The sequence below is a fragment of the Oncorhynchus masou genome, chromosome 21 (genome assembly GCF_036934945.1).
Source record: "Oncorhynchus masou masou isolate Uvic2021 chromosome 21, UVic_Omas_1.1, whole genome shotgun sequence".
Lineage (NCBI taxonomy): Eukaryota > Metazoa > Chordata > Actinopteri > Salmoniformes > Salmonidae > Oncorhynchus > Oncorhynchus masou.
The window spans coordinates 35,726,255-35,738,587 of NC_088232.1; the positions used below are offsets into that span (position 1 = coordinate 35,726,255).

The 12,333-nt window shown below is 44.7% G+C and overlaps 1 pseudogene; it reads right to left on the reverse strand.

The window, feature by feature from the left end:
• Positions 1 to 12,333, reverse strand: part of LOC135507498 (ryanodine receptor 3-like) — a 108,319-nt pseudogene that overhangs the window by 6,318 nt on the left and 89,668 nt on the right.

Here is a 12,333-nt window from a genome sequence, read left to right on the forward strand (position 1 = left end):
TTTCGAAGAGGGTACAGCTAATTTTTGCACCTAATCATTATGTGACATATACATTACAGAGGCCTGACCTTACGCAGATAACCATTACATGTGTGATTTCTGAGGAGATCCAGGTACAGACCTTGGCCTTCTTCTGTTTGACGGCAGTGGCTAAAGAGGGGGCGTCGACCCCCACCACTTCCCCCATGTCCCCCAGACCTGGCTCGGCTGTGTGCTTGCCCCCCTGGCTCTTGGTTTGAATGTTGAGCAGCTCAGCCATCAGGTCGGCCTCTGCCTTGTCCACTTGGGCCATCTGGACCATCTCTGCAACCGACGATGCCTCGCTCGCCTCCATCTTCTCTGCCTCCAGCACGTCGCCATGGATACCAAACTGTGTGGGGTCAGGCATGTTCCCCAGGATGTCTGTAACCTTCATGTTCTTTGCCCCTTCCACCAGGCCCCCACCAAACATGGAGGACCACAGGATGTGGAAGAAGCCCCACACCAGGTTGTAGAGGAAGCGGAAGAGGCCTGTGATTATCTTCCAGAAGAAGGAGAATAACCCTCGAACCATCTCCCTCACACTCATCTTCCTGAAATTCCTGTACTGCCGCCGCATGCTCTTGAAGGTGAGCAGCTGGCGGAAGCTGGACAGGGTCTTCCTCATGGAGACACAGGAGTTTGTGAAGGCTGAGTGAGACTCCATCATGCTCTCCTCCTCTTCCTCATCCTCTTCCTCCTCCACACTCTGGCTGTCCTCCTCATCCTCCTCGAGACGCTCCACTGAGTCAGGCTCAGAGATCTGGGAGGCCAGTTGCATCTCAAAGATGGTGTCCTCACAGAAGTTGACAAACAGCTCCATCTTCTCGCTCTCCCCGCCCTCGTTGACCACGTCAAATATGAACTGTCTCTTGGACTCTTTGACCTGGGGTTTCTCCCACTGCGTACGACTGGACTCACTGATCTCAAAGTAGACCCTCTCGATGCGCTTGGCCCCGCCCATGATCTCGATGCGGCCCAGGTAGGGCTCGAAGTAGTTGATTACGCTCTCAGCCAGGTCCAGGAAGGTGGCTAGACGGGCGTCGTGAGGCATGTGTTCTGATAGGTTGGTGAGCAGGACCGCCACGTTAAAACCAATGTCCTTGGCCGGTTCATGAAAACGTTCAACAAACTCCTCGTAGTTGAACATGTCGTTTTCGTCTGCTTCGACGCAGGAGAGCAGGAACTCAATCTCTGACTGGGAGTACTGCTTCTGGTTCTCCATGGACTTCTGGAACTCCTTCTTGGAGATCACTCCCTTGCTGTCCGGGTCGTACTCCTTGAAGTTGTCCGAGGAGGTCAGGTCTTTGAGTTTGAGGAACATGTCGAAGAACTTGAGGATCATCTCTACATTGCTGGAGGACTCCACCAGGGTGTCCACCATCTGTTTGCCAATGGTTCCGTTGACAACATTACCTATAGGAGGGTAGCAAGGGTTACTAAAGTTTAGGACATACAATACAAAGTACACAGTAACCATAACACAATCTGCTTATTTTATTGTCAAGGTAGATTGTCTAGATGTTTGAAACCATGCAAAATCAGTTCAAGCAAATAAATGTGTTTACAATTTTAGGGATAAAGGATCAAATGGTTGGTAGCTAACTCTGTTCTATCAGTGTCATCTGATAGCCACATTGTGTTCCATGATGAGTCACGACTGAGATAAAAATGTGTAATAGAACCTTCCAGAAGGGAGAGCATCATCACAATCATGTCCTTCTGCAGGTCCAGCAGCTCCTTCAATAAGTCAATCTGACTTGAGTCCTGGGGGGACAGGAAACAAAAGCAACTTTGAGACACATTCTCCACCCAATCAAGGTTAGTGCTGCTCTGTCAGGGGCCAGTCCATTGCTAATATCCCAGAGCGCCATTTGGATAGATCAAGGCCCTCTAGGAGCACTGGGACCCGCTACTGTAGGATTCACTAGGCCCCAACCATCCATCAGCACATGGCCTAATGTCATTCTGCTGGGCCAGAGCAGATGGCTGGGAGGGGATGACTCGTTTTGGGCCTCCCCAGCATGCAATAAATCTGAGGAGGGACTTTGATTAGCTTAATCAAAACGCACCCGGCAGCCCTGTCAATCTGGTCACTTGCAAACAGCCCTGCCCCTCCGGATAACCCTGAGATAAGCCGAGGCGGTCTAACGGTCCGAGAGGTTTCATTCTGATCCCACCTGGGTTATTGGCTACAAAGCACATCCAAGGTGTCTTGCTGTGGGAGTGATGGATCACATAGCCTTCATAACATTTCAAATTAAGGCAGGGAGAAAAGCCTGTCACCAAGGCATGCTGCAGAGAACATCCCTAAACTAAGAGGGACCTCTTGTGGCAACAGCTGATTGGTAAGAAAGTCAGGATGTGAACTCTCCATCCACATACAGTTTGATGTTGTATCACACTAACCAGATGCTATTCAGTTTCATATCTGAATTGATAGATCTAATATTGAGCCACTGGTTCACAAGGAGTGAGCTGATTAGAAAACGGTCCTTAGTTGTATTACCTGTGAGAGCTTCATCTGCATATTGGCAAACACATGCAAGAAGCCCACCACTGCATCCCATAGCCTGCTGTGGGCCAGACTCTGCTGGTTCCCAATACACGGGCCCTGGGGACACACAGAGAAGATATCACTATAGTCAGGACGATAACCATGATTAACCATACAATGCATTCCTGTCCGTGAAGGTTAGTTTCTTCCAACCCAAGAGGCTTGTGTTACCTGTATGTACTCAGTGAGAGAGTTGAAGATCTGCTTGGCCACAGCCAGGGCTTTGGAGAAGTTCCGCTGGCCAGCCTCATCCATGATGTCTTTCCCAGAGTAGTACCAGTAGAAATCACTGATGGATTCCTAATATTGGATAAATCAACATGTAACACAGGACAATATAAACAGACGCTACACATAAAGCATATAGGGAATGAGGGCGGGGATAGTATTTTACCTGCAGACGGAGCAGGTAGTCCACAGTGCTGATGATGATATTTACTGTGGTTGTGTTCCCTGTCTGAGTCCGCAGGAAGTTTTGGAAGTCTGAAGAAAGGGAAAGGGGGTCAAATGGAAGAAAGAGGCTCCCTTTCAGCAGAGCTCGGTAATGATACATATTGAACATGGTCACCAGTAGGCTACAGTAGGTCAACTAAGGCGTATTATTGACGTACGGTGTTCTGTGTAACGTGTTGGACATACCGTAGTTGTGTCCCTCGCAGAGCAATTGCAGAAACCTAAACAGATCCTTAGTGAACTCATCGTTCTGCAGTACCTTGGAACCTGGAAACAGGAGATGAGATTGACGACTGTCCCCTTTGGTTAGGAGGGGGCTAGAAATCAGATGACCCCCCAGCTTGATCTAACACAAGCTTACACCATGGCCAGCATAACTTTCACTTCCCTACAAAGCTGCTGTATAGTCCTCTAGCTCCTAGACTAGGATACTTTGTCATGAAAGTCTTATGTTCTCTATGAGACATTCATATCACTTTGACTTGATATACATACTGGACAGAGGGAGGAATAATAGGAATAAAACTGAGCTTTGTTGCTCGGTCCTTCAGATACAAGCAAAGCTTTGGACATTTTATTCTTATTACTAATTTACTTTATCAATTAATATTGGTTAGTAATATCAATATAAAAAATAAATAAAAGTTTCCACACACAACAAGCAGACAAGCAGTAACTTTGTATAGGAGAGAGAGGTAAGAGTCAGTCTAAAGCTATGGCTTGAACAATCAGACCAACATCTTATTGAGCATGCATGTGTTCCTTCAGATCAGAGCAGTAGGTTATTATCACATTCCAGACTGAGGGGAGGGGGAAGAGGTGGGAACTGGACGAAGAGCAATCAGGATGGCGAAATGAGTAGAATCTAAACCGTGTATTTACCCCGCTCACTCACGTTGACTGCGACCGATGAGTTAAAAAATGATAAGAAGAAACAAACAAACAAAAAAAGCAGACATAAGCAAAGTAGAAGACATTGAGTTTCAATAAGAAGTAAGGAAGAAGAAGAGAGATATATCTACATTATTTTAGGCGTTGGACATACAGTAGACATGCGGTTAAGAGTCTCAGGTAGGTAGGTCTACAGGTTCTGCTGCACAGTTTGCCAGGACCGGTGTTAGATGGGGAGTGAGAATCACTACAGGACTGTAGTCACCATCACTTATGCCTGGTTACATGAGATGAGAATGAGCTGGAGTATGTATGAGAACATAGCCATTTACTGTATGCGCTCCATTAGATGCAACAGCTTCTATGGTGGGTGATTTACATTGTGTATAGATCTGTTGTTTTGGAGTTTTTTATCTTGTTGACAGACAGTATTCGGACATCACGTGACTGAGGAACATACAGTAGCACAGGTTTACCTGCCCAATGAACACAGACACAATGGGCCAGTTCATTTTGCATGGCCCGGTGCCCCGGGTGGTGAAGATTTCACTTAAGGACCAATGGAATGGTGTAAAATGTGCAATCTCTGCCTACCCGGGGAACCGGGCCATGCAAAACGAACTCGTCCAGTGACATATGTGACATGGAGATGAGCTTTTCCATCACAAACAAAAGAGCGAATGTGGCACGCTAATTCTGTATCATGTGGCTGTAATAGCCCTATCACAGGCCTTCAAACACAACAAAAAGACATGGGCCAATCATTAGCTGGTGAGTTGGACATTGGCGGACTAATCATAATGGCAAGGGGTCTATCCTTAGGGATTACTGTTATTGCTTGTGAATAAGGTTGTAGGAATTACTAGCCTCCACATGCAGTTCTGACATAACATTACCTTAGTCACTATGGAGTAGGGTACAGTAAATCTTTAATGAATTACGTTTCTCTACGGGCAGATTCAGAATGGACAACAAGGTGTTAATAGAAACACATTGACCACTGGCTGTAGCACAAGCAGTAAGAGCAAACCACAAATAATCACATTAGTGGAATAAAGTCATTTTAGACTGGTTTCGTCTGTGAGCATTGATTGGTTGGAGATCAGAAGACAGGTGACTTGTGACCCTGTGGCTGGTTGGGAGGAAGGGGGCGGGGTCAGATGAAATCAACATGGAAATCAACATTACCTACTTAACATTTATATGTTATACTTGTGTAGGGTTTTAGACACTTAAGAAATGTGTATGGAGCATCATGGGTCAGCATTTGGCAAGAGCACCAAGTGGACTTGACTCTCAAAAGTAAGAAAATAAAAAAATATCTTTTAATCAAACAAATCTACAATTACTTTCCTATAACACTAAACATTTCTAAGATATGCATGTCTTTCTGTGTGTTGACAGGAGAGAGAGAGAGAGTTTACAGTGCATATGTCTGTCTGAGGTAGTGTTGACAGGAGAGAGAGAGGTTACAGTGCATATGGCTGTCTGAGGTAGTGTTGACAGGAGAGAGAGGTTACAGTGCATATGTCTGTCTGAGTTAGTGTTGACAGGAGAGAGAGAGGTTACAGTGCATATGTCTGTCTGAGGTAGTGTTGACAGGAGAGAGAGGTTACAGTGCATATGTCTGTCTGAGGTAGTGTTGACAGGAGAGAGAGAGGTTACAGTGCATATGTCTGTCTGAGGTAGTGTTGACAGGAGAGAGAGAGGTTACAGTGCATATGTCTGTCTGAGGTAGTGTTGACATGAGAGAGAGGTTACAGTGCATATGTCTGTCTGAGGTAGTGTTGACAGGAGAGAGAGGTTACAGTGCATATGGCTGTCTGAGGTAGTGTTGACAGGAGAGAGAGGTTACAGTGCATATGGCTGTCTGAGGTAGTGTTGACAGGAGAGAGAGGTTACAGTGCATATGGCTGTCTGAGGTAGTGTTGACAGGAGAGAGAGCTTACAGTGCATATGTCTGTCTGAGGTAGTGTTGACAGGAGAGAGGTTACAGTGCATATGTCTGTCTGAGGTAGTGTTGACATGAGAGAGAGGTTACAGTGCATATGTCTGTCTGAGGTAGTGTTGACAGGAGAGGTTACAGTGCATATGTCTGTCTGAGGTAGTGTTGACAGGAGAGAGAGCTTACAGTGCATATGTCTGTCTGAGGTAGTGTTGACATGAGAGAGAGGTTACAGTGCATATGTCTGTCTGAGGTAGTGTTTACATGAGAGAGAGAGGTTATAGTGCATATGTCTGTCTGAGGTAGTGTTGACAGGAGCGAGAGAGGTTACAGTGCATATGTCTGTCTGAGGTAGTGTTGACAGGAAAGAGAGAGGTTACAGTGCATATGTCTGTCTGAGGTAGTGTTGACAGGAGAGAGAGGTTACAGTGCATATGTCTGTCTGAGGTAGTGTTGACATGAGAGAGAGGTTATAGTGCATATGTCTGTCTGAGGTAGTGTTTACAGGAGAGAGAGGTTACAGTGCATATGTCTGTCTGAGGTAGTGTTGACAGGAGAGAGAGGTTACAGTGCATATGTCTGTCTGAGGTAGTGTTGACAGGAGAGAGAGGTTACAGTGCATATGTCTGTCTGAGGTAGTGTTGACAGGAGAGAGAGGGTTACAGTGCATATGGCTGTCTGAGGTAGTGTTGACAGGAGAGAGAGGTTACAGTGCATATGTCTGTCTGAGGTAGTGTTGACAGGAGAGAGAGAGGTTACAGTGCATATGTCTGTCTGAGGTAGTGTTGACAGGAGAGAGAGAGGTTACAGTGCATATGTCTGTCTGAGGTAGTGTTGACAGGAGAGAGAGGTTACAGTGCATATGTCTGTCTGAGGTAGTGTTGACAGGAGAGAGAGGTTACAGTGCATATGTCTGTCTGAGGTAGTGTTGACAGGAGAGAGAGTTACAGTGCATATGTCTGTCTGAGGTAGTGTTGACAGGAGAGAGAGGTTACAGTGCATATGTCTGTCTGAGGTAGTGTTGACAGGAAAGAGAGAGGTTACAGTGCATATGTCTGTCTGAGGTAGTGTTTACATGAGAGAGAGAGGTTATAGTGCATATGTCTGTCTGAGGTAGTGTTGACAGGAGAGAGAGGTTACAGTGCATATGTCTGTCTGAGGTAGTGTTGACAGGAGAGAGAGGTTACAGTGCATATGTCTGTCTGAGGTAGTGTTGACAGGAGAGAGAGGTTACAGTGCATATGTCTGTCTGAGGTAGTGTTGACAGGAGAGAGAGAGGTTACAGTGCATATGGCTGTCTGAGGTAGTGTTGACAGGAGAGAGAGGTTACAGTGCATATGTCTGTCTGAGGTAGTGTTGACAGGAGAGAGAGGTTACAGTGCATATGTCTGTCTGAGGTAGTGTTGACAGGAGAGAGAGGTTACAGTGCATATGTCTGTCTGAGGTAGTGTTGACAGGAGAGAGAGGTTACAGTGCATATGTCTGTCTGAGGTAGTGTTGACAGGAGAGAGAGGTTACAGTGCATATGTCTGTCTGAGGTAGTGTTGACAGGAGAGAGAGAGGTTACAGTGCATATGTCTGTCTGAGGTAGTGTTGACAGGAGAGAGAGGTTACAGTGCATATGGCTGTCTGAGGTAGTGTTGACAGGAGAGAGAGCTTACAGTGCATATGGCTGTCTGAGGTAGTGTTGACAGGAGAGAGAGCTTACAGTGCATATGTCTGTCTGAGGTAGTGTTGACATGAGAGAGAGGTTACAGTGCATATGTCTGTCTGAGGTAGTGTTTACATGAGAGAGAGAGGTTATAGTGCATATGTCTGTCTGAGGTAGTGTTGACAGGAGCGAGAGAGGTTACAGTGCATATGTCTGTCTGAGGTAGTGTTGACACGAAAGAGAGAGGTTACAGTGCATATGTCTGTCTGAGGTAGTGTTGACATGAGAGAGAGGTTATAGTGCATATGGCTGTCTGAGGTAGTGTTTACAGGAGAGAGAGGTTACAGTGCATATGTCTGTCTGAGGTAGTGTTGACAGGAGAGAGAGGTTACAGTGCATATGTCTGTCTGAGGTAGTGTTTACAGGAGAGAGAGGTTACAGTGCATATGGCTGTCTGAGGTAGTGTTTACAGGAGAGAGAGGTTACAGTGCATATGTCTGTCTGAGGTAGTGTTGACATGAGAGAGAGGTTATAGTGCATATGGCTGTCTGAGGTAGTGTTGACATGAGAGATAGGTTACAGTGCATATGTCTGTCTGAGGTAGTGTTGACATGAGAGAGAGGTTACAGTGCATATGGCTGTCTGAGGTAGTGTTGACAGGAGAGAGGTTACAGTGCATATGTCTGTCTGAGGTAGTGTTTACAGGAGAGAGAGGTTACAGTGCATATGTCTGTCTGAGGTAGTGTTGACAGGAGAGAGAGGTTACAGTGCATATGTCTGTCTGAGGTAGTGTTGACAGGAGAGAGAGGTTACAGTGCATATGTCTGTCTGAGGTAGTGTTGACATGTCTGTCTGAGAGAGAGGTTACATAGTGCATATGTCTGTCTGTCTGTCTGGTAGTGTTGACAGGAGAGAGAGAGGTTATAGTGCATATGTCTGTCTGAGGTAGTGTTGACAGGAGAGAGAGGTTATAGTGCATATGTCTGTCTGAGGTAGTGTTGACAGAGAGAGAGGTTACAGTGCATATGTCTGTCTGAGGTAGTGTTGACAGGAGAGAGAGGTTACAGTGCATATGTCTGTCTGAGGTAGTGTTGACATGTGAGAGAGAGGTTACAGTGCATATGTCTGTCTGAGGTAGTGTTGACATATGTCTGTCTGAGGTAGTGTTGACAGAGAGTTACAGTGCATATGTCTGTCTGAGGTAGTGTTGACAGGAGAGAGAGGTTACAGTGCATATGTCTGTCTGAGGTAGTGTTGACAGGAGAGAGAGAGTTTACAGTGCATATGGCTGTCTGAGGTAGTGTTGACATGAGAGAGAGAGTTTACAGTGCATATGTCTGTCTGAGGTAGTGTTGACAGGAGAGAGAGAGGTTACAGTGCATATGTCTGTCTGAGGTAGTGTTGACAGGAGAGAGAGTGTTATGTCTGTCTGAGTGCATATGTCTGTCTGAGGTAGTGTTGACAGGAGAGAGAGCGTTTACAGTGCATATGTCTGTCTGAGGTAGTGTTTACAGGAGAGAGAGGTTACAGTGCATATGTCTGTCTGAGGTAGTGTTGACATGAGAGAGAGGTTACAGTGCATATGGCTGTCTGAGGTAGTGTTGACAGGAGAGAGAGGTTACAGTGCATATGTCTGTCTGAGGTAGTGTTGACACGAGAGAGAGGTTATAGTGCATATGTCTGTCTGAGGTAGTGTTGACAGGAGAGAGAGGTTGTAGTGCATATGTCTGTCTGAGGTAGTGTTGACAGGAGAGAGAGGTTACAGTGCATATGTCTGTCTGAGGTAGTGTTGACAGGAGAGAGAGGTTACAGTGCATATGTCTGTCTGAGGTAGTGTTGACATGAGAGAGAGGTTACAGTGCATATGTCTGTCTGAGGTAGTGTTGACAGGAGAGAGAGGTTATAGTGCATATGTCTGTCTGAGGTAGTGTTGACAGGAGAGAGAGAGGTTACAGTGCATATGTCTGTCTGAGGTAGTGTTGACAGGAGAGAGAGGTTACAGTGCATATGTCTGTCTGAGGTAGTGTTGACAGGAGAGAGAGGTTACAGTGCATATGTCTGTCTGAGGTAGTGTTGACAGGAGAGAGAGGTTACAGTGCATATGTCTGTCTGAGGTAGTGTTGACAGGAGAGAGAGGTTACAGTGCATATGTCTGTCTGAGGTAGTGTTGACAGGAGAGAGAGGTTATAGTGCATATGTCTGTCTGAGGTAGTGTTGACAGGAGAGAGAGGTTACAGTGCATATGTCTGTCTGAGGTAGTGTTGACAGGAGAGAGCGAGGTTATAGTGCATATGGCTGTCTGAGGTAGTGTTGACAGGAGAGAGAGAGGTTACAGTGCATATGTCTATCTGAGGTAGTGTTGACAGGAGAGAGAGAGGTTACAGTGCATATGTCTGTCTGAGGTAGTGTTGACAGGAGAGAGAGAGGTTACAGTGCATATGTCTGTCTGAGGTAGTGTTGACAGGAGAGAGAGAGGTTACAGTGCATATGTCTGTCTGAGGTAGTGTTGACAGGAGAGAGAGAGGTTACAGTGCATATGTCTGTCTGAGGTAGTATACTGTTTCCCCTCATTTATCTCTCCTCACTTACTTGATCCTTCCTCAGTCACCATCCCAAGACCTTCTGCTTTGTTTTGCCTTTCGAATGCATTCAAATCCAGGACACTAATGAAGTTGAAAGAAAGAGACCCAACATCGTTTTCAACACGTACGGTTTTGCTTTGTTTGAATATCAAACCGTCAAAGATTTGTTTGTGTATTGTGAGATCATTTTACCTGCAAGACTGCATGAGTCCTGATAAACTCTTGAAAAAGCCAGCATCTCTTTTTTCCTTCAGATAGTCAAGCATTTTCTACAAAAAGGAAATACACAATAAAATTCGAGCTGCACTGTACATACTGAAAAAATGTATATGGATTCCATAAATATTCTAATATACCTGCTGAACCAGTATGTTGCCCCCGTTGAGTATAGAGATGCCCAGCTTCAAGGTAAAGGTCACCATGGGCCCAAGTGAACCTGAAGAGGACAATCAGTAATCACATTATGTGTGTGTGTGTGTGTGTGTGTTTGTCTTTGTAAGAGTGTTCCCCTGTACTTTATTTATATTTATATATATATATATATATATATATATATATATACATACATATGTATATGTATATATATATATATATATATATATATATACATATGTATATATATATATATATATACATATGTATATATTTACTTTAGGTGGTAGATCAGCTTTAATATTGCAGATAGATTGTACCTTCCATCAATGTAAGTGTCTGCATCAATTCCAGTCCCCCATATATTTATTTGTAATGATTATTTATTATTTTCACCCTAACCCTACCATCCCTCCCCTAATTGGAGTAAACTAATGGAAAACAACACTTAGGCTTCTACTTCCAGCATATACAGTGCCTTGCGAAAGTATTCGGCCCCCTTGAACTTTGTGACCTTTTGCCACATTTCAGGCTTCAAACATAAAGATATAAAACTGTATTTTTTTGTGAAGAATCAGCAACAAGTGAGACACAATCATGAAGTGGAACGACATTTATTGGATATTTCAAACTTTTTTAACAAAAAAATTGGGCGTGCAAAATTATTCAGCCCCCTTAAGTTAATACTTTGTAGCGCCACCTTTTGCTGCGATTACAGCTGTAAGTTGCTTGGGGTATGTCTCTATAAGTTTTGCACATCGAGAGACTGACATTTTTTCCCATTCCTCCTTGCAAAACAGCTCGAACTCAGTGAGGTTGGATGGAGAGCATTTGTGAACAGCAGTTTTCAGTTCCTTCCACAGATTCTCGATTGGATTCAGGTCTGGACTTTGACTTGGCCATTCTAACACCTGGATATGTTTATTTTTGAACCATTCCATTATAGATTTTGCTTTATGTTTTGGATCATTGTCTTGTTGGAAGACAAATCTCCGTCCCAGTCTCAGGTCTTTTGCAGACTCCATCAGGTTTTCTTCCAGAATGGTCCTGTATTTGGCTCCATCCATCTTCCCATAAATTTTAACCATCTTCCCTGTCCCTGCTGAAGAAAAGCAGACCCAAACCATGATGCTGCCACCACCATGTTTGACAGTGGGGATGGTGTGTACAGGGTGATGAGCTGTGTTGCTTTTACGCAAAACATAACGTTTTGCATTGTTGCCAAAAAGTTCAATTTTGGTTTCATCTGACCAGAGCACCTTCTTCCACATGTTTGGTGTGTCTCCCAGGTGGCTTGTGGCAAACTTTAAACAACACTTTTTATGGATATCTTTAAGAAATGGCTTTCTTCTTGCCTCTCTTCCATAAAGGCCAGATTTGTGCAATATACGACTGATTGTTGTCCTATGGACAGAGTCTCCCACCTCAGCTGTAGATCTCTGCAGTTCATCCAGAGTGATCATGGGCCTCTTGGCTGCATCTCTGATCAGTCTTCTCTTTGTATGAGCTGAAAGTTTAGAGGGACGGCCAGGTCTTGGTAGATTTGCAGTGGTCTGATACTCCTTCAATTTCAATATTATCGCTTGCACAGTGCTCCTTGGGATGTTTAAAGCTTGGGAAATCTTTTTGTATCCAAATCCGGCTTTAAACTTCTTCACAACAGTATCTCGGACCTGTCTGGTGTGTTCCTTGTTCTTCATGATGCTCTCTGCGCTTTTAACGGACCTCTGAGACTATCACAGTGCAGGTGCATTTATATGGAGACTTGATTACACACAGGTGGATTGTATTTATCATCATTAGTCATTTAGGTTAACATTGGATCATTCAGAGATCCTCACTGAACTTCTGGAGAGAGTTTGCT